We start from the raw sequence: 22,606 nt of genomic DNA, 5'->3' as shown, positions 1-22,606 counted from the left end.
TTGCATCCACGTTGCTACAAATGACGTTATTTTGTTCTTTGTTATGGCTGAGTAGTATTAAAAGAGTAACTTCTTTAACTTTCAAAACAAAATCAAAAGTGAAAAAATTAAATAAAATCCAATAACAAAAAATTTAAAAACGAAACAGCACTTACGTTGGTCAACGTCCTTACCTTAGATCGGAAACTTTTCTTATAGAGAATTGGTACTTTTGTACCATTTGTACTTCTTGTAGGGAGTAGGTCCCCTGAGTTTTTATCTGCACAGGACTGGTTGGCGGAATTAATCTCCTTTCCATGCCTTATTAACAAACAGACAACACAGGGAGTTCTGGCCTGAGGCCCCTCCTACTACAGTTTGAACAAGGACAGGTGTGTTCAGGGATAGTTATAAAGCCAAGATAAGGCACCACAGGGCTCACAACCACAGGGCTAACTCACTTTTTCTATAAGCCATTGCCAGAACATTCTCTTGCTTTAAAGTGGTCTGAAACAAAATGGCACTTGTTGAAGAAGACATTCCATACATTGTTAAGAACAAGATATGAGCTAGATACACAGCTACCCAGTTCACACTGTATTAAGCAGTATTGCCGGAACAACAATTAGTGTGACCCACGTGAGGGTCTATGTAAAGTCAAATCAGAACAGCAAACACTGAGTCAGTGCACAGAGAAAGCGAAAGCACACAGCTCGTCCATAGCGAAGCACGGCTGTGTGTGGGCCCCGTCCCGACAGGCCTACACTTGGGTCAGTGCTGCCGTCTTGTCACCTGTTTATAGACAAGGAAAGTCGGGCCCAGACGAAGTGAGCGGGCAGCTCAAGATCATGTTTCAGCACTGTAAATGCTAGAGAGGGAAGAAGGAGATGGGGATGCAGGAGAGGTGATGGGTAAGGGAATTGGAGCTCCACCTAAACTCTGTGTGTTTGAAGTCTATGCCTTTTCCATTACTCCAGTCATGCTCCTAGTGATTAAAGCTGCTGAAGGCTTCATAATCAGATTTGGGTGAGACTCATTTCTGACTCTTGTTAACTCTGCAAAATTTGGCAAGCTACTTAATCTCTCTGAGGTTCAACTTTCTCATCAATTTTCTGTCCTTGGAGGTGGTACTTCCTCACAGTATTATTATGAGCACCACATGGGCATTGGGTCTGAGTTACAGCAGACACTCAGTAAATGATATTCCTGCCCCTCCGTGTCCATAGTCCAAAATGGGATTGCACATCCTACGACATTCAGCCTTGTGTGTTTCTTTATTGAGTCTAGCCTGGAAGGATCTTTGGCTCCAGGGTATCAAGAAGTGGTGGACAGCCCCAGCTTCACTTCCTCCTTTGCATTCATGCAAGTCACCATTTGTAGGAGCCAAGAGGGAACGGAACGGCTGCAGTGACGTCCCTCTCATTTCCAGCAGCCCCCTCAGCTTCTGCAGCCCACTTTCTGCTCACTGCCGATGCTGAGCCAACTTACATTTGACTTTCTGATAAGAGATGGGGGGGGGCAACCATGTTGCTCATTCCTATTATTTGCCCTACACTTTGACATTTCACAGGACAGCAACACATGGCAGCCCCACGGCCTTTGGTACTGCCTGGACTTCCCCCGAGCACACGTGGTGCCAAGCATTTATGTTCTCCTGGCCGGAAGGAGTAAACAAGGCACAAGAGATATCCAGCAGCTCACTTGTCCTTGGGTGCCCAAGCCCAGTGGACTTTTCCAGCCTTCAGCAAAAAAAACGGATACAATTGTGCAGAGAACCATTAACAAGCAGGCTTTAAACGAGACGAAGATTCATAAGGTCAAAGGAAAAATCTAATAGAGGACAAATCAGGAAAGACCACTGTGAACTCTGAATAGTAGCACCCATTCTAAAGGGATTAGAGTCAATATTCTCTCTGTTTGGTATGAATGGCTTGGTGTTGGTGCCAGTCTATCATCTGTGATAGTGCCTGGGTTTTATTTTACAGAAATTGAGACGGTGATATCTTGCCTAACTTTTTTATCTGTTATTTGAGAGAATCTTATATTGAGACCTTCCATTTTTTGCACATTCTAAAAGATGAGCATCTTGAAATTACCTGGATGACTACTAGCAAGTACAGTTCTGACATTGTTGGGCCTGAATTCTGGAAGCAGGGATTGGGGGCTGGTCAGTGGGGAACAACGGTCATTTGTGAAGGCAGGGAGCTGATAGCTCGGTGTCTTTATAACAGGAGGCAACACCATGTCGGCCAATATTTCGTGAAATGAATTGTTAGGAAACACAGAATAGGTTTTTAAGAGATTATACATCATCAGAACAGGAGCCACACCAAACATTTAGTATAAAATGACGTGTGAGAAGAAAACTGCAAAGGGCAAGAGATTTCCTCCAATACCTGTGGCTTTGTGTAAGTATCAGTATATAACAGGGAAGTCTCTTCTACTTTAAAATTGTTCTAAATTTTTAAAGAAAAGCCTGTTGACTTGTTGAATTACAATGGATACCTAATTCTGTGAATGATTTATTAAACATCTAAAATGCATCATTTCCCAAAACAACTGAGTATCAGCTTAGAGGACAAAATGGTTGTATTTCTGCCTAGCAAATAATGTTTGTCATACTAATTATAGGCACATTTGCTTTATAGATGCACCTTTGAACTTGTAGCATACAATGTGTCCTTTATCTTGACAAAAGGGCAGCAATATGTATGTGATCTTAACACGACAAGGTTGTACTTTCTTAGAAGAGGTTGGCCTTCTTAGAAGAAGGGAAAGGATTTCAGTCCCTTCATTAAAAACATTTTAATAGACTTGATTTAATGTAAAATACAAACACAGGAAACACCTTGACCTGTAATAGCAGAATTTTGCCTGATTCATAAAAATTCCCATCTATGTAATCATTTTAGTTTTCAAATATTCTATATACAAATTTCAAATCCCTTAGGATAAGCAAGAGAAACTAAGACTTGGAGAGTGAAATATGCCAGGCATTTGGCTGAGAACTTGAATACATTGTTCCATTTAATTTTCATCATAATTCTAGGAGCTGTGCGCTCAGGAGCTGCCCTAGAGAATGTGATATTGTACTGCTTCTGGTTGTAGCAAAGATAAGGCACTCTTTCTATCAATTCCCAATGTCTCTGTTACCAAAAAAATAGAATTAGGGCATGAAAACTCTTTTCTCAGAGAATATGACTTTATCACTGTTAAACCATTTGTATCTTGAGTGATTTTACAACTAGTATAATATGGTAAAATTTTGTTCAAGAAAGGGAACCAAACAGGAGTTTTTCTAGTCAAAATGTAAGTTGTGTATCAGCTTGAGATTATAACTTAAATGATGGGTATTATGAGGTGGATATATTCATAATAGACCTTAACATACAATAGGGGAACATTAAACTATTCCTACAGGTTTGGGGCTTATTTATTTTTAAAATTACATTTCCCAGTGTAATATCTACTCATATGATAACATTCTATGAGAATCCAACAGTGCAACTGTGAATTTATATATACGTTTCTTGGTCCTATTTTCTGTACAATGTATGGTTTTTGACTTTGGAAGGACTGAAGAAAGAGAAATCTAATAGGTTTCTGAAAATGATTCCAAATCCTTGAAGTGCTGGTGCTAATTCTTCATCCCTTAGGTCATTTTTATATAAATGTATAAACATATGGGCGATACCCTAGCAACCACCAAGGACACGTCAGCGGAAAGTCATCCAACGGCATTCCACAGCCCTGACCCCTCCCTGAGCGGGAGCCCTGGACACTGCCCTACCCCTCTGTGGAAACAATTAGACAATTTCTAATGTACATCTAACTGAACGTATAAGGGGGAAAAAGAGAGAAACACGAAACACAAACTCTATGGCTTTCACGGAATTGGATTCCTCTACAGTTACAAGGGCAGAATTGATTATGGATATTTCTGAATTGTCAAAACTGGGAAAAGTCTTCATTAAGAAAAAAAAAAATGTGAGACATCTACTAACTGGTGAGTCAATTGATAGATTGAGTTGATCCCCGCTGAAGTACTGAAACGACAGGTTTCACATATTATCATTGTGAAGTATTTGCGTTTGGATTGAGAATGCTAGAGAGTTAAAATCCTCTCAAGATTTAAGGAATATACCCCAGATTGTGGCCCTTCAGGAATTTTATGCCCTGAGATGACAGGGTAGATATTTTAGGAAAGGCAGTCCTGCACCCTGTACAGTTGCCCACTAGAAAGCCCTGGGGCTGGCTTCCCTGAGAAGTCTCACTAGAGACAAATTATGTCAATGTTTGGTATGTCATTCCATCCATATGAAACATTCCATGCAGAACATATTTGGACATGATCTTCATATTTTACTTAACAATTGCTACTTCAATAACCCTGGTCTCCAAATGTCTGGGCAAGAAGTAAAATGTTTCAGATTAAACTGAAATGGAATTTCAGTTTAATGCATGTGGACTGCAGCCACATTTTATCATAGAATATATCCATGTGATATCCTGATCACGCTTTACTAACTGCACTTTTGATATCTGCTCCGTCCCCTCATCATGGATCCGTTCATTACTATCTGCTGCGAGCCCTTCCTCTGCCGCCCTTGTTACCAAAGCTACAGTTACCATGGTTACAACAGTGCAGGGACAGAAGGACCCTTGTTCTCATAGGTCATTCTCATCATGGAAAACAAGGAATTTACTATATTCTGTCTGAGGGTAAATTTTGGATAAGAAGTTATAGGAAAGGCGCCAATTAAATTTAGGTGTATTTTTTTAACCCCTAAATATTTCTTGCCAGTCGGAAAGCTATGACATCGAATGACTCAGAATGGCACCAACAGCAGACCAATTTTGGGCAACTGCACAGAATTGTACAGAGCAAAATACTAGCTATCTCATTAATCAATTATTTATTAAACACGGTAATGGTTAATTTTATGTGTCAGCCTGTTTAGGCCACGGTACCCAGATATTTGGTCAAACATTATCGTAGATGTTGCTGTGAAGGTATTTTTTAGATGAAATTAACATTTAAATCAATAGATGGAGTTGGGTAGATGACCCTCCAAAATGTGGTTGGGTCTCATCCAATCAGTTGAAGACCTTTTCAGAACAAAGACTGAGGTCCTACGGAGAGGAGGAGATTCTGCCTGTGCCTACCTTCCAACTGCAGCACCATCTCCTCCCTGGGCCTCCAGCCTGCCAGCTCAGCAGATCTGGACCTGCTGGCCTCCATAGCGGCCAGTTCCGTAAAATATATCTCTCTTTCTCTGTCTCTCTCTGTTTCTCTCTTGTTCTCTCTTGTTCTCTCTTGGTATAGATAGATAGATAGGTAGATAGATAGATAGATAGATAGATAGATAGATAGATAGATAGATGATAGCTAACTAGCTAGATAAATAGATGGATGGATAGATGTAAGACAGACAGATAGATAGATGGATGGATAGACAGATAGATGGATTGATTGATGGATGATAGATATATAGCTACATCCTACTAGTTCTCTCTGGAGAACCCTAATTAATACAAACACCTGCATCACTTTGAGAGCTGCTGAACCTCTTTGCAATCCAGAGTTTATTTCAAGACTTTAAAAAGCCAAGTGTACAAAAAGAAGGAGCAAAACTTGTGAGCTTTGCCCATTTATGAAGCATGTTCACATACATATGATTAAACCTTCATGCACCTTTGAATTTCTCATTATCACCAATTTACAAATGAGGAATCAGAGGCTCAGAGAATTTAAATAACTTGTGCAGGCTCATACAGCTAACACATGAGAAAGCCAGGAAGCTAAACATAATATGAAATCTAGTATATTTTTAGCCTTTTATTTTGAAAAAATTTTAAACATCAGAAAAGTACAGAGAAGAATATAGTGTTATCTACCCATTACCTAGATTTAACAATTAACATTCAATACGTTTGCTTCATCTTTTTCTTTTCTTTTGCTGGAAAGTTTTTTTATAGACATGTTATTTCATCTTCAAATACCTAGAATGTACTTCTTAAAAAATAGTTTTTCTTACTTAACTGTAGCAGCAGTATCACACGAAACCTAATTAGCAGTAATTCCCCTCTGACCAACTAATACTCAGCCTATGCTCAGATTTTCACAATTGCATCAAATTGTCTTTGACAGCTGGTTTATTCAAACCAAACTCCAATTGAGGTTATGCTTACATTTGGCTGTTTAAAAAATTTTTTTCCTTTAATCTAGAACAGTACTCTCTGCTTTTATTTTATTTTATTTTTTTTTTAATATTTATTTATTATTTATGGCTGTGTTGGGTCTTCGTTTCTGTGCTAGGGCTTTCTCTAGTTGTGGCAAATGGGGACCACTCTTCATCGCAGTGCGTGGGCCTCTCACTGTCGCGGCCTCTCTTGTTGCGGAGCACAGGCTCCAGTCGCGCAGGCTCAGTAATTGTGGCTCACGGGCCCAGCCGCTCTGCGGCATGTGGGCTCTTCCCAGACCAGGGCTCGAACCCGTGTCCCCTGCATTGGCAGGCAGATTCTCAACCACTGCGCCACCAGGGAAGCCCCTCTGCTTTTAATCTTGACATTCACTCGTTGATGTGAATTGCTGACCCATTTAATCTCCCACTTTCTAGAATTCTGTTTTCTCCAGAGGCTGTGTAACTTGCTCCTCTATCCCCTGTATTTCGATCATCTGGAAGTTAGATGTTAAAACGTGATTATATTCAGGTTAAACATCTTCTCATTCTACTATCACCCTGATTTCTCGGCAGAAAAATTTTACCCACACTAATTATCCATTTAGCTCTGTCAGTGACTTTTTTTGTTGGGGAAGTTGAGAAACGAGGAAATACGTTAAGGAAGACGCTGGGTGACTGGGGCAGGTCTGGTGCTTACGCAGATTCACGTCAGAAGGGCTCGCGGCCTCTTGCTGGGTCACCTACTGACTGAAGACCACTGGTGTCCTAATCTCTTTATATTACAATAAAGGAACGAGGCTCCACTTATGAGAATACAAAGTAAGTGCTATTAGTCTGCCAGCCAAAGACAGATTTTTTCCAGACATTCACAGAGGTCTGCACAGCTGCAGGCTCTTTAGTGACCAACAGCTGCCCGGGGCACAGGAGCGTCTGTGGCTGCAGATCCGTGTACTGGAACCCCAGGTAGGGATTACACCTGTGGTCTGGCTTTATGATAACTGTTCTCCAATTAGCTGAGTTGACCGCTATTTACAAAAGAATTTACTAAAAAGATATGATGTCTGGAATTTAAGAACTTCACCTTTCACATCTTTCTCCTTAATTGTACCTCCACCAATATTTTCTTTTCTGTGGAAATAAATTGTAATTTCACTTCTAAAGATGGAGTCAGCATGAGATGGAAAATGTTCATTCCATGCTTAATTCAAGAGACATTTTGTTTGTTTCAAATATTGGGGAGGATAGGCCCCGGGAGAGAAAATTAGTAAGTACCTTCTTAAAAACCGTTGCAAATTCCTTTGGACAGCAACTGCTTAAAAGCATTAGATCTGAAGGTGCTGGGTTTCAGTCAATAAACAGTTGAGGTCCCACTAAGTGTGAGGTAGTTTGTTAGGGGCTTTGTGGGGACTGCAGGGAGGGCTTTATTTGTAATCATGCACGCGATCCACTGCAGGTGACAGGATACCCTGTGTAGCGCGCTGCCAGGGCGTGTTTCACGCAGGAAGTTCTTTAAAGTAGCTTCGTGAGTTTGGTGTCTGGTACCCGAGGAAGCAGTTCCCAGGCACTTTCACAACATTGTATCATCGTGCTCCCCAAACACCTAAAGTTCAGAGCGTCACACTGAGGGAGGTCACAGTTGTGGGGTGGCTCGTCATCAGGGGACAGAGAGAGAGAAGAAGACCCTTGGGTCCAGAGACCCTGGAGGTTCCCAGTATGTGGTCCCCGACAGCGGGGAGGCGGGTGAGAGTGATCCTTATTTTACAAAAGAAAAATTTTAAGTCTCTTTTGTAAACTATGTGCCTGGCAGATACGAGCCCTTAATAATTACATGTTTTCTCAATTAACAAATAAGTGAATTAAAGTCATACAGCTGACAGGTGGCAGAGAGGGTTAGGGCCCCTGCTGTTCCTTCAACCCCACATTTTGTGTGTTCTGAGTTGATTATATGTGGCCAGAGTAGGTTGCTTGTGGTATTTAAACAGCAAATAGCTCAGCCCCATTCCTTGATTTGTAGGACTCCAAGGAAAGGCTTTAATCCAAGGCAAGACCAGCAACCTTGGGGACCTTCCAGGGAATTTTCTCCTGCCTTGACTTGAGAACATGCCCCATGATTGATGGATTCGGTTCAGATACTGTGTGTCTCGCAGGTGAACCTTACCAAAAAGATCAATATCGTTGTTCTTTAATTTTGTGAAAACAGAGATTTCTCCCCCACAAGGAAGAAGATCAGAGAGGCCGTATCCTAGATGTCACTTCAGCATTCCCAAAGGTACAGATGCTTTTTAGAAGTGTAATTCAGTGTCTTTCAATTGTTGTCTTTTTCATCTACTTTGCATTCTTTTTTTAATATTTAGTTTATTGAAGTGTGGTTGATTTACAATGTTGTGTTAGTTTCTACTGTACAGCAAAGTGATTTAGTTATACACATATATATTCTTTTTCATATTCTTTTCCATTATGGTTCATCATAGGATATTGAATATAGTTCCCTGTGCTATACAGTAGGTCCTTGTTGTTTATACTTTGCATTCTTAATGTAAAGCTGTAAATGCTGCTGCTAGTTAGGGATGAAGAGCTTGGTTGCTTGGCCCTAATCCAATCCTGCAGGCTCTCGCAGGATTTTCTCATCCAGGGGCTGCTGAGCTGGGTCTGAAGGGATTTAGGACACGGGTCTCTTGGTTTCTTGCTCCCTTTTCTTTCAATGCAGAGGAGTCTCGTATGGAAACAATCATACATTCTTATGACATGAAATTTTGAAAATCTCAAGTTGCCACCCCTTCTATTTTTTAAACTTTTTCATTGCAAAGTAGTATGTGTTCAGACGAGGAAGTCTGCAAATTTGCAAAGAAGCAATTGCTTTCAATGCAGGTTTGTGAGATGAGTCCATGCTTTCATCACAAGCTTTCTGTGTGTCATTGGTCCTCAAAGTGTGGCCAGCAGCATCGGCAGATGTCAGAAATGCACATTCTCGGGCCCCACCCCAGACCCACTGAATCAGAGACTCTGGGGTGGTGCCCAGCAATCTGCCTTAAAAAGCCCTCCAGGGGATTCTTAGAAGCTACAGCGTGAGGACCACTGATGTAAGAACCATGCAAGGTACTTGGCAGGCAGCTAGGCTTCCTAACCTGAGAGCGAATTCCTGGTAAACTCAAGCATGTCAGTTACATAATCTACTCAATATGATACTTGTTGAAATACCTTATGTCCTTAAATAATCATCTTTAGTCAACAAAACAATTTAAATAAATACGCTACAAAAATCGCTCACACATCCTTGTGCTGGTCCTCAGGTCTGAGACAGACGTGGCAGTATGGCCAGCAGACATAGGGCCGGACATGGAAACACAGCCCAGGAGCTCTTTCACTGCGTGGCCAGACCTGCAGACAAACTCCAGTTGTGCGGTTTCAATAGACTTTTCACAATAGACTGTGACCAGGGGTCAGTGGTCATGGATTAACCAAAATATGTTTATAAGGAATCTGTTCGTCCTGCTAAACTGGGATTCCCTAGAGGTGAACCTATAAACAGACAAAGAACTAGGCCCTCAGCGAATTCCACTAAGTCTTTAAATCAGCTCATGTGGAAACGTTTATGTAAAATAAAGTGAAAAAAAATCACACTAAAAAATGGGTCCATGTACATTAAGCAAAGATTGAAAGTAAGTTAGAAATGATGACAGTTATTAAAAATTCAAAATTGAGGTTCCTTTTTTCTTCCATGTTGCCTACAGACCTACTTTCAAATGTTTGCACCTACTTTAAAACTTCTGACTGAGACAGAAGGGTTGAGTTTCTGAAACCCAGAAGGACCAGGTTTCAGCCCTGACTCTGCCGCTGACACCCACACCTCCTAAGCGAAGTCTCTACGGGGTCAAAGCGTCAGGCCCATCTTCATTGGTGAATGGGAGCTAACACCTGCCCTTGGATCTCACAAGGCTGTTTCGATTAACAGCAGAGGGGCTGTAATAACTTACACAGGGGCTTCACAGACTGTAAAATGAAAAAAGAAAGGATGATTTTATCAGGCACTCGGCAGTTCTGGACTCTGGCAATCCTTTTTTTTTTTAAGATTTTTTTTTTTTTGATGTGGGCCATTTTTAAAGTCTTTACTGAATTTGTTATATTGCTCCTGTTTTATGTTTTGGTTTTTTGGCGTGAGGCATGTGGGATCTTAGCTCCCCGACCAGGGATCAAACCCGCACCCCCTGCATGGAAGGCGAAGTGTTAACCATTGGACCTCCAGGGAAGTCCCGGGCCATCCTATTAATTAAATGTCCTTTGTAGGTAGTGACCTGTAGTAGCTAATGAGGAAGTGAAATAGCGACCAACAGCTCTCTTACTGACCAGGCTGCAACTCCCTGTGTCCCGGGCAGCACCGTGACACCATTACCAGGCAGGCGGTGAGAACAGAAGCAAACGAATATGGAAACTAACATTTATTACACACTTACTGTGTGTCAGGTGCAGGTAACTCTTTCCCTAAATCAGGTCATCTGATCGTCCCAGCCACCCTAGTGACAGTCCTGTTCCCATTTTACAGCTGAGCTAAGTGAAGCTCACGGGTGACAGAGTGAGTGGGGAGGTATGATTGGACACCGGGTCCATGTCGTTTCTGGTGTCCTCTCACCACACTGGATATCTGATAAAATTGACACGTGGTGCTCGGTGCCTTTCACAGTGGCCTTGAGGGCCTTATTTTCTTGTCCTGCTTGCTCATCTGAGTCTGGCCTGGAGTCCTCAGCCCCACCCCCTCCCCTGACAGAAATGTCAGGTGACCGTGACCCCAAAAAACTGCAGAACGTTTTTTTAAAATTTATTTTATTTATTTATTTTTGGCTGCATTGGGTCTTTGTTGCTGCATGCAGGCTTCCCCTAGTTGTGGCGAGCGGGGGCTACTCTTCGTTGCGGTGCACAGGTTTCTCATTGCGGTAGCTTCTCTTGTTGCGGAGCACAGGCTCTAGGCATGTGGGCTTCAGTAGTTGTGGTGTGTGGGCTCAGTAGTTGTGACTCGCAGGCTCAGTAGTTGTGGCCCACGGGCTCAGTTGCTCCACGGCATGTGGGATCTCCCTGGACCAGGGATCGAACCCATGTCCCTTGCAATGGCAGGCGGATTCTTTTTTTTTAAAATAAATTTATTTATTTATTATTTATTTATTTATTTTTGGCTGTATTGGTTCTTCATTGCTGTGCACGGGCTTTCTCTAGCTGTGGTGAGCGGAGGCTACTCTTCGTTGCAGTGCGCTGGCTTCTCATTGTGGTGGCTTCTCTTGTCGCGGAGCACAGGCTCTAGGTGCACAGGCTTCAGTAGGTGTGTTGCGCAGGCTCAGTAGTTGTGGCGCACAGGCTTAGTTGCTCTGTGGCATGTGGGATCTTCCTGGACCAGGGCTCAAACCCGTGGCCCCTGCATTGGCAGGCGGATTCTTAACCACTGCACCATCAGGGAAGTCCCTGCAGAACTTTTCTGATGCAGTTACATCTCTCAGTGGACATCTGAGCTTGCAATCTGGGGGAACCTGGAAGGTTGGTATTTTCAGGATCTTGCTTGTTGGGAGAGGTAGGAAGATGCCACGGTCCCCCTACGCAGCCAGGCAGTGCTCTCCTGAGGTGTCACCAATTCCGGCCTCCAAGACTAGGTACATGTGGTCCCTCAGCTTCAGTCTCCTTGTCAATAAAGTGGGAGCAACCACAGGCCTTGCCTCGCTGCTCTTTGATGTACAGCTGTGTTGAGTTTCAGCAGAATCTCAGGAGGAAGCTGCAGGCCGAGGTGACCGGGTTGGCAGGTTGCTGGTCTCCAGAGGCCGTGGTGAGCTGACCTGGGGCTTGGTCACAGTGGGTGGGGAGCTAGAGGCAAGATCCTGGGTGCAACCAATGGGCCGTAGTTGTTTAAGTCACTGCATCTTTGATGCATTTTGCTAATAAACCCGCCACCTGCAGAGAGTGGAGGTGACCGCCGAGCCCCCCTCCCGCCTCGACCGTCTCCCCTACCCCCATACCTCTCACACCGGAGGATGACATACCCGCTACTAGGTGACTGCATCCACAGAGGAGGAATCCCCGCAGCGCTGCCGCCGGGGCTGCCTGGGGAGCACGCTTCACCTAGGACCTCTGACCAGGTATTTTTTTTGCCCAGCCAGGACTTCTCAGAATAAGTTGAGATAAAGGTAAAGATTTATTTATCCTTCCACATCTCCAGTGAGCATTGATGCTATTTGACAAAAAAGAATGATGCTAAACCCTGCCCTCGAAGGAGGCGTGGAGTCCTGGGCGGGCTGGTCTGGATTGGTTTGTGGGGTTTCAGGACCTGAGTCCAGAGGCCTGCACAGACCCGAGATACAGTATCCTTGAGAGGTGACTTGAAAGCCGTGGACACCAACCAAAGGGTCCTCCGTCTAGAGGTAATTCAGGGAGGAAAACTCCAAGTTCAAGCTGAGCAGATGGAGGCCAGGAGGCAGAGAAGCCTTGAGCAGAGTGTGGGAGGCTGGGCCCTTCCCAGGCTCTGCTTCCTGTTCTGGGGTCCATAAAGCCTCCTGCCCAGCACCGCACCCTAAAGGCATCGTCGCTCGCTAACCCGCTAACCTCAGTTAGGGGCCTACGTGCTCTCCCAGGTGGATCCACTCGCAGCGGCTCTGTCTGCCACTAAGCAGAGGTGGTCAGGCTTCTCACCACTTCATCTACCATTTCCCATCCAGTTCCCTCTCCACTTGATCCAGTCAAGGCCCATTTGGCCTTGGTATTTGCATGTGGCCCAGTTTTTAACCTTGGGATCCCCTTGAAGACCCCGCTGTGCACCCCCACCCCAAGTCCTCCCGGTCTATGATCACCTAAAGTAGTGTATCTGTCTCAGTTTGGATGCCAGCCCTGGGCCCTGGTCCACTGGCTGGTGCTGGGCCAGCAGGGGCATTGAGATCTTTCAGAGAAACATCTGTTTCCACTGCATCCTTCTGGTGTGCTAGGAAAATGCTTTATCTCAAAGCCAGAGCTCCTCCATCTGTATTCTTTCCCCCTTACCTCTTCAGGATCCCCTGGTTCTCACCCTGCCCAGGGTAGTCAAATAAATGTATATACTGCATATACATTTTTAATACATAAAATTTTTTATTGATAAAATATGCATAAGATTTATCATTTTTAAATATACAGTTCAGTGGCATTAAGTACATTCATATTGTTGGGCAACCACCAGCACCATCCATCTCCAGAACTTTTTCATCTTCCCCAGACTGAAACCCTATCTATGAATTTGACTGTTCTAGGCACCTCATGTAGGTGGAATCATACAGTATTTCCTTTTTGTGACTGGCTTATTTCACTTAGCAGAATGTCTTCAGGGTCTACCCATGTTGTGGCATGTGTCATAATTTCCTTCCTTTTTAAGGCTGAATAATAGTCCATTGTACATACAGACCACACTTTGTTTACCTACTCCTCCATCACTGGACACCTGGGTTGCTTCTATCTTTTGGCTCTTGTGAATAGTGCCACTATGAATATGGGTGTGCAAATATCTGTTTGAGTACGTGCTTTCAATTCTTTTGGGTATATACTCAGAAGTGGAATTGCTGGATTATATGGTGATTCTGTGCTCAATTTTTTTGAGAAACTGCCATGTTGTTTTCCATAGCAGCTGCACCATCATACATTCTCACCAGCAATGCGTGAGTGTCCCAGTTTCTCCATATCCTTGCCAATGCTTGCTACTTCCTTCCTTCCTTCCTTTCTAATAATAGTCATCCTAATGAGTGAGAAGTGGTATCTCATTGTGGTTTTGATTTGCATTCCCCTAATAATTAGTGATATTAAACATCTTTTCATGTGCGTATATCTTCTATGTCTATTGAAGTCTGTTGCCCACTAAATATATAAAATAAGTTTTACTGTCATTCAAGAAAACTCACTTGTAGCTTTTTAATATATATACCAAATATTTTCATCTTATAATCACAGGCTAATGTCTCTTATGAAACCACATTGATCTGGGAGGTGTTTGAAAAATAGAAAGAAACTATAGATAATCATGTGACATGCATGTCAGTATGCATATACACACCATGTTTATTCATTATATACATTTGAACAGTGCCCTGAATACATATCATGACCAAATGCCCAATGACCAAATCTTAAAAACAACACTCAACCAAATCTGGGAGAACTCCGACTTCACTCAAAGCTGAGGCAGAAGCTCAATATCACCATCACAGATTAAGCTTCTGAAGTACAAAAATAAATGGCATGTTATAAAAAATTTAATTAGGATAATTTTACCCTTAAATATTTTAGTAACCAATATTTTAAAGTTTGACATTATATTATAGAAATAAAATTTGTCAATGTTGTCATCTATGATACTACTTTTGTAGTCACTCTACTGCACATTTATGAGACTCAGTTGTCACCAGCACATTGAATGACAGCACTAATCTTTGTGCATAACAGAATGTAATTTGGGAAAATGGTTTTCAGTAACTTATTTGCTTGAAGTAACTGACTACCCAGGAAAATCTCAAAAATACCTTATCTTCAACTACCAAAAAAGTGGCTGGCAGACCATAACAAAAAATTTGATAAGCTTTTTATTTTTTTTTTTATTTTTTTATTTTTTTTAAATTTTTATTTATTATTTATTTATTATGTTTATTTTTGGCTGTGTTGGGTCTTCGTTTCTGTGTGAGGGCTTTCTCCAGCTGCGGCGAGTGGGGGCCACTCTTCACCGCGGTGCACGGGCCCCCCACCATCGCGGCCTCTCTCATTGCGGAGCAGAGGCCCCAGACGCTCAGGCTCAGCAGCCGTGGCCCACGGGCCCAGTTGCTCCGCGGCATGTGGGATCCTCCCAGACCAGGGCTCGAACCCGTGTCCCCTGCACTGGCAGGCAGATTCTCAACCACTGCGCCACCAGGGAAGCCCCGATAAGCTTTTTATTTTAATTTGTAGTTTCTGTGGCCTCAAATCTATAAGGAATTGTTTTCTTGGAAATATTCTTGTGGCATCTATTTTTAAGTTTATTAGAAGGAAAAAATGGATTTGGGATACCTAGTTCTTCTCTAATATTTTTTCCCTACTGTTTATACACTTTAGTGTATCTATTTGGATTAAAGATAGTTCCTTATGGGTTTATTGTATGTTGTTTTGGACTTTTTTCTCCTTGTAAAATTGAGATGGCAGAGTTAACATTATGATTTTAATGTCACTCTCATGAGATGTGCAGAGCTTTCAAATAGGATTTTGGGGGAAAAGATTCTTGGCTTAAAGGGTTTTTTTTAAAAACTTAAAAATCAAAAGCAGTTCTTACAGATTATTTTGTTTAATGATAGGATCATGAGTACAACAAAACTCTGAAAAGCTAGGAATCATGATATAATCACTATTACCTTATGTTAGTAATTAAATTTTTATATAAATTTATTGGCTCCAAAAGTACATAATGTTCTTTCTCAAATTAACTATCTAAAACACTCTTTATAAAATAATAGCTTTCACAGTATTCATTAATATTGCAGCATTCACTCTGGCAGTTATAAATTTATGTAGCTCTTTGACAGAATTTCAAACCAGGAAGCACATAAGGAGATTTTCCTCCAAGTTATATTTAGATTGCTTAATTATATTTGAAAGGGCATCTTCAGATAATAACAAATCCATATCACGGTTATTCCTATTATTGACATTGTCACACTGATCGGATGCGCTGGGCCCCTGGGCGCACACGTGGTCACTGAGCTGCGCAGTCTCGGGGATGCCGGAAATGACGTAGGAGCGGGGGGGGGACTCCCCCACCCCCACCGCCTGGCTGAAATCCCGTTGAAGTTAAAAGCACGAAGGCTGGAGTCACATGCTATTACCTCCCTAATATATGCGTTATTTATTTCTAAACCGGCAGAAGGATGGACGTGAAAGCTGCGTGAGCACGGGGCGCCCAGTCCATCCGGAGAAGCGTTAAGTTCGGGGTGGGCGTCCTTTCCCTCTGTTGAGGCGCAGTGACAGCTAAAGATAGGGAGCCATCAGAGCTCACCTGGAGGTACCCACGCTGCCCCGTACAGCGGCGACGTGGATGCGCAGGTGCGCGGCGCGGACGGTGACCTGAGGGTTCTCTGTGCATCTCACCACGTGCAGCCGCGGTCTGCACTGTAAAGTGAAGACGCTTTACAGGTATTCACTCCTTCGACCCTCACAACAGACCGCGGGAAAGGCACTTTTATTTTACAGTTTACACTTCGCAGACCTGGAAACCCCATCGGAAGGGGGTGAGGCGACCGCTCCCCATCCACGGACCCAGGACGCGAAGCCCCTGCCTTTGGATGGAGGCGGGAGCACTTCCGTCTCTCTCCAGTTTCAGGCTCGGGGACTCTCACCCGAGGGGCTTGGGGGGCAGGGAGGGCCTGAGCATCCTAAGCGGGCGGCTGAGGACCCAGAGGGGAGGGAAGAAACCAAGGGTGCGCGCGGTGCCTCTAACCTGTCTGGGGAACCCTGCTTCAAAAACAAAAGTAGTACTAAATAATCAAATTAAGTCAGGTAAACACTTCCTTTTCCTCTCTGGTTTCCCGTCCCTCGCCCCTCCCCCTCTTCCTCGTCCTCCTCCTTTTTCTTCTTCTGCTTTCCTCCTCCTCCCCGTCCCTCCCCCATCTCCTCCCCACCCCTCCCCCATCTCCTCCCCACCCCTGCCCCATCTCCTCCCCCTCTTCCTCCCTTCCTGTCCCTCCTGCTCCTTCTCCTTCTACTCCTCTTCATTTATTTCTCCCTAAAGATGATATGGAGAAAAATTCAGAGTGTTTAAAGTTCTTAGGTGCTGGTGCTGGGTTAGATTTTGTCACCCACATTTTTCAGGAAGAGGCAAATTCTTTTTTTTAAATACATTTTTAAAAATTGTGTGTATGGAGAAGACATACAATATTAAATTTACCATCTTAACCATTTTAAGGTATACAGTTCTGTAGTGTTCAGTGCATTCACATTATTTGTGTGCTTAGTAAACTTTTAAAAGTCAAAGTAAAACATGCATACAGAAGAAAATGGCCCGAATCATAAGACATAGCATGAAAAATAATCGCAGAGGGTTCACTCATAGGCAGCCTCCACTCAGGCTAAGAAATGGAATATTACCCATACCCTCTCAAGTGCTGCTCAGGTCCTCTTCCAATCATTATCCGTGCCCCCAAAGGCAACCTCTAAACTGACTTCTAACACCAAAGGTTAGTTTTGCCCATTTAAAAATTTTGAATAGGTGGGATCGCACAGAATGTGTTCTGCAGCATCTGGCTTCTTTCAATTAGCAGTACGTCTGTGAGAGGCATTCATTTTATAGCGTGTGGCCGTGGTTCATTCATCTCCGTTGCTATATGGCATTCCATAACACGAATATAGCACAGTTTTATTTACCCATTTTAATGTTGATGGGCACTTGGATTTTTTCTAGTTTGTGGGCTTGTTACAAATAGCGGTGGTACGTACATGTCCCTTGGAACGGAATTGCTGGATCATAGGTTCTGCATGTGTTTGACTTTAGTAAATATTGCCAAATATTTTCTAAAGTGGTTGTACCAGTTTCCATTCCTAAGAGCATTGTATAAAAGTCGTGTTGCTGTATGTGGAAGGAAGAATAATGCCCACACCTGTCTCCCTGCCCAAAATTATGTCCATATCCTTATTCCTGGAACCTGTGAATATGTTACCTTATGTGGCAAAAGGACTTTGCAGCTGTGATTAAGTTACGGATCTTGATGGAGAGAGATTATGCTGGATGACACAGGTGGGCCCGTGTCATCACAGGTTCTTAAATGTGGAACAGAAAGGAAGTGAGTCAGAGGCAAATGTGACCGTGGAAGGGTGGACACAGTGATGCAATTTTGCCGGCCTTGAAAATGAAAGGAGGCCAAGAGCACAGGACCATGAGGGTCTCTAGAAGCAAAAAAGGCAAAGAAATGGATTCTCCTCCAGACCCTCCAGAAAGGAGTGCAGTTCTGACACCTCGATAAGCCCAGTGAAACTGTGTCAGGCTTCTGACCCACTGAACTCTGAGATAATAAATTTGAGTTGCCTTAAGCCACTAAATTTTTAGTAATTTGTTACAGCATCAGTAGGAAAATAAGACTCCACATCCTCAGCAGTACTTGATATTACCTTTTAAGTTATGTTTTATTCTGATGGGTGTTTTATGGTATCTCATCATTGTTTTAACTTACATTTCCCTGATGAGAAGTGAGATTGAGCACCTTTTCATGTGTTTACTTGCCATGTGGATATACTCTTTTGTGAGCTGCCTGTTTGCATATATTGCCTGGGTTCCTATTGGATTGTCTGTCCTTAATGATCTGTAGTTTTTTGACTATTCTGAAGATACACTCTTTTCAGTTATGTGTGTTGCAGTGATCTGCCACTTGATAGCTTGTGCTCTCTTAATAGTGCCTTTGGGTAACAGAACTTCTAATATGGTCCAATTTATCTTTTTCCTGCGTGGTCAGTGTTATTGTGTTTGAAATCATTCCCTATCCCAAGGCCAGGAAGATATTCTCCTGTGTTATCTTTTGAAGCTTTTTTTTTTTAATTGAAGTATAGTTGATTTACAATATTGTGTTAGTTTCAGGTGTACAGCAAAGTGATTCAGTTATACATATACACATATCTATTCTTTTTCAGATTCTTTTCCCATTTAGGTTATTACAGACTATTGAGTAGAGTTCCCTGTGCTATATAGTATGTCCTTGTTAATTATCTTTTTTATATATAATATATATAACCCAACCTCCTAATTTATCCCTCCCCCCCACCTTTCCTCTCTTTTGAAGCTTTATTGCTTTACATTTCATATTTGTGTCTCAGCTCCTCTGGAATTGATTTTTGTATATGGAGTGAGGTAGGGATCAAGTTTCATTTTTTTTCCTCATCTGACACCCCAGTTGACTCAGCTCCCAGCTCTGCTGCACTGCTTTTGTCTGTCTCTTCCTACTCTATGTTGCCACTGTTATCATAAATCAGGCATCCACATGTGTGTGGGTCTGCTTCTGGACTCTTCATTTTGTTTTATCAGTCTGTTTGTTTATGTTCACTCCAATACCACACTCTCTTAAGTATTGTAGTTTTGATGTAAGTCTGGATATCCAATAGAGGAAGTTCTTCCCATATTGTTGTTCTTCAAAATTAGTAATAGCATTTCTAATTTTTTTTGTTTGGAATGGCCCTTTGTATTTTTTTTTTGCCTTGGCCCTTTGCATTTTTGCCTTGGCCCTTTGCATTTCCACACTTACATTTAGAATCAGATTGTCCCTATCCACACACAACAAAAAATTGCTCAGATTTTGATTGGGAATGAATTGAATCTATGAACCAATTTGAAAGACAATTGACATCTTTACAAAATTGAATTTTCTAATCTGTGGCCTTGCTGTAGCCTTATATATATTTTTTAAGAATTTTCTAGATTAATTTATCTCAATAATTTCTCTAGTTTTCTATATAATGGTCCTGCATATCTTTCACTAGATTTGTTTGTAGAATTTGACTTTTTTTTAATTGAAGTATAGTTGATTTACAATGTTGTATTAGTTTCAGGTGTACAGAAAAGTGATTCAGTTATACATATATTCTTTTTCAGATTCTTTTCCATTTTAGATTATTATAAGATTTTGACTATAGTTCCCTGTGCTACACAGTAGGTCCTTGTTGATTATCTATTTTATTTATAATAGTGTGTCTATGTTAATCCCAAACTCCTAATTTTATCCCTCCCCTCATTTAGGATTTGACTTTTTTAAATGCTATTGCAAACGGCATCAAATTTTAAATTTTTGCGTATAACTATTGGGTGCTGACTTATAATTATAGAATTGACCTTGTGTGCAGTAACTTTGCTAAATGTACTTCTTAATTTTAAGTTTATTTGCAGATTCTTGTATTTTCAACATATACAATCACATCATTTGTGAATAAAGACAGCTTTACTTCGGAAGAGCCACATTTGATGTAGGGGATATGGAAAAACTGGGTCTCTCATGCATTCCTGATGGGAATGTGAAATGGTGTGGCTGCTTTGGACAATAGTTGGCAATTCCTCAAAATATTAAAGTTACCATATGATCCAGCAATTCCACTCTAGGTATATACCCAAGAGAACTGAGAGCATACATTTACATAAAAACTTGCATGTGAATGTTTATAGTTGCATTATTCATAATAACTAAAAAGTGGAAACAACCCAAATATCCATCAACTGATGAGTGGATAAATAAAATGGTGTATATCTATACAATGAAGTATTATTCATCAATAAAAAGGAATGACATACTGATCCATGCTACAATATAGGTGAAATTTGAAACCATGATGCTAAGTGAAAGAAGCCAGTCCACATGCTGTATCAATCTGTTTATATAGAAGGTCCAGAGCAGGCAAATTGGTACAGACAGGAAACAGATTAGTGGTTGCCAGGGGCTAGTGGTGTGTGGGGGTGGTAGTGGTGGGTGACTGCTAATGGGCTCAGTGAGAGAGCCCGCGTGCCGCAAACTGCAGAGCCCACACGCCCTGGAGCCCGCGTGCCACAACTAAAGAGAAAACCCACACGCCGCAACTAGAGAGAAGCCTGCGCACAACGAAGAGCCCACACTGCAAAGAAAGATCCCGCATGCCGCAACTAAGACCCCGCGTGCTGCAACTAAGACCCGATGCAGCCAAAAAAAATAAAGAAAATAAAAATTAAATAATAAAAGAAAGAAGGGCCTGATGTGTTAATGGAAGTAAAAAAAAAAAAAAAAAAAAAGATGATACCCAGACCGTACATGTGAGAGGACAGAGGCTTTCCTGATGCCAGAGAAACTGGCTGAGAGACAATTTTGATGGTAAAGTCATGAACATAATGATATACAAATCCTATTAGCATCATTTAGAATAAGGATTCCAGCGTTTGAATTCCAACTCCCCTATTTGCCATCTGACTTTTGTCAAAATTTTAACCTCTTTGAGCTTTGGTTTCCTTTATTTGAAAAACGTAAATATCAATACTTACTTCACAGAGCTGTTTGCGTTAAATCTGAAAGTACACGAAAGCACCTAACATAATGCCTGGTACATACATCTCAAAAATATTGGAAAACGTACCATATTACCATTGGGGGAAGCCGGCTGAGGGGTACACAGGACCTCCCAGTACATTTTTGCAATTTCCTGTGAATCTGTAATTATTTCAAAATAAAAAGTTAAAAAATGGAGTAGTTATCTTTTGTATGAATTGTGTTGTGTCATGGTGCCTGTATATGTGTATATTTTGTAAATAAATAAATTATATATATATATATATATATATATATATATTTTTTTTTTTTTTTTTTTTAAACCAAATGAAGGAATCAAGGACCAGGAACAGAAGGAATTTTGTTACAAGGCGTTAGTTACACAGAAGTGAAATTGGAGTGGAAACTTTTGTTCTGAATCATAGAACCAGAGGGCAGAGGTAGTATGAAAAGACTTTAGAATCAAGGCATAGTTTAATTACTGAGCTTATCTGGGTTTGACTCTGTGGTTTGCTTATGGTTTTTTCCGGGTTCAACTTGACTTATCCATTCAGATTCAGAATAATAAATGTTTCCTCAAGCACGTACTCTGCCAGACATCGGGGCAGGCTCTTCCACCTTGCTTTGAACATGATTGCCACTGATGCTTTGTGCATTTGGAGAGAAAGGCATAAAGGAAACCAACACTGCCATTTTAATTCAGTAATGCTCACTATTTTCACATCTTAGTTTTCCTAATAAAATTTAAATGCGTGGAACAAATTGGATGGGTGCTGTACCTCAGCTGGAATAACCGCAAGTTTCCTCAATGCAGAATCCTTTTGGTTCTACTAATCTGGAGTGCTGTGAAAAGCACTGGAGTCCTTAAAATGGTGGATAAGAAACAGAGGGTTTACTTTCCTTTATACTCTGTTTACAATGGTGGTTCTAGGTTGCACTGTTCTGCTCAGAACAAGCCTATGCTAAGAAACTTGCGGTCTGGCTGACCATGGACAGAGTTGAAGTTCTGTTGCATCTATGGGCAGCCTTCAACTCCTGTAAATGGAGAAAGGAGAGCCTGAGTAGAGAGAACTCTGGACAGGGTTCAGTTCTGTAGCTATTTTCTCCCTCTAGTCTTTATTGTTTTCCTAAGGTGGTGTGAGAAAACGTATCTTTAGCCAATGTGAATAAAAAGAGATCCAATGTCTTTGAAAAACAAAGCCAAACTATGAAAGCTCTAGGAAAAGTTAAGATTTCACAATTTGGAATGTCATCTTGACATGGAGCTTTAAAGAGGGCTTTAAAAGAAGCATAGAAAGGAAAGAAAAATTTCAAATATTTACCTTCATACAATTTACCAAAACATGTATAGGAGGCTTTGGGTAGGGGTTGGCAATTAATTAAAAAAAAAAAAAAAAAAAAGGAAACTATTTGTTCTTTTTACTGGGGAGTGGCAGTTTGTGAGGG

General features: G+C 41.7%; 1 protein-coding gene across 3 annotated transcripts in view; it reads left to right on the top strand.

Annotated features, from left to right (window-relative positions):
• The first annotated feature begins 16,006 nt into the window (after window positions 1–16,006).
• PPP4R1 (protein phosphatase 4 regulatory subunit 1) overlaps window positions 16,007–22,606 on the top strand; it is a 70,585-nt gene continuing 63,985 nt past the window's right edge. The window contains exon 1 of one of the 3 annotated variants that reach the window (XM_082354037.1): window positions 16,007–16,310. The gene's annotated coding sequence lies outside the window, so the exon portion shown is untranslated. Of the gene's footprint in view, window positions 16,311–21,529; window positions 21,601–22,606 lie in introns of those variants that run through there. The other 2 variants (XM_082354035.1, XM_082354036.1) reach the window with 2 other exon arrangements.

The sequence above is a fragment of the Balaenoptera borealis genome (assembly GCF_965194805.1).
Source record: "Balaenoptera borealis genome assembly, chromosome: 14".
NCBI classification, from domain to species: Eukaryota; Metazoa; Chordata; class Mammalia; order Artiodactyla; family Balaenopteridae; genus Balaenoptera; species Balaenoptera borealis.
Note: the sequence above shows the minus strand (reverse complement) of the source record. Positions and strands in the feature narration are given on the sequence as shown.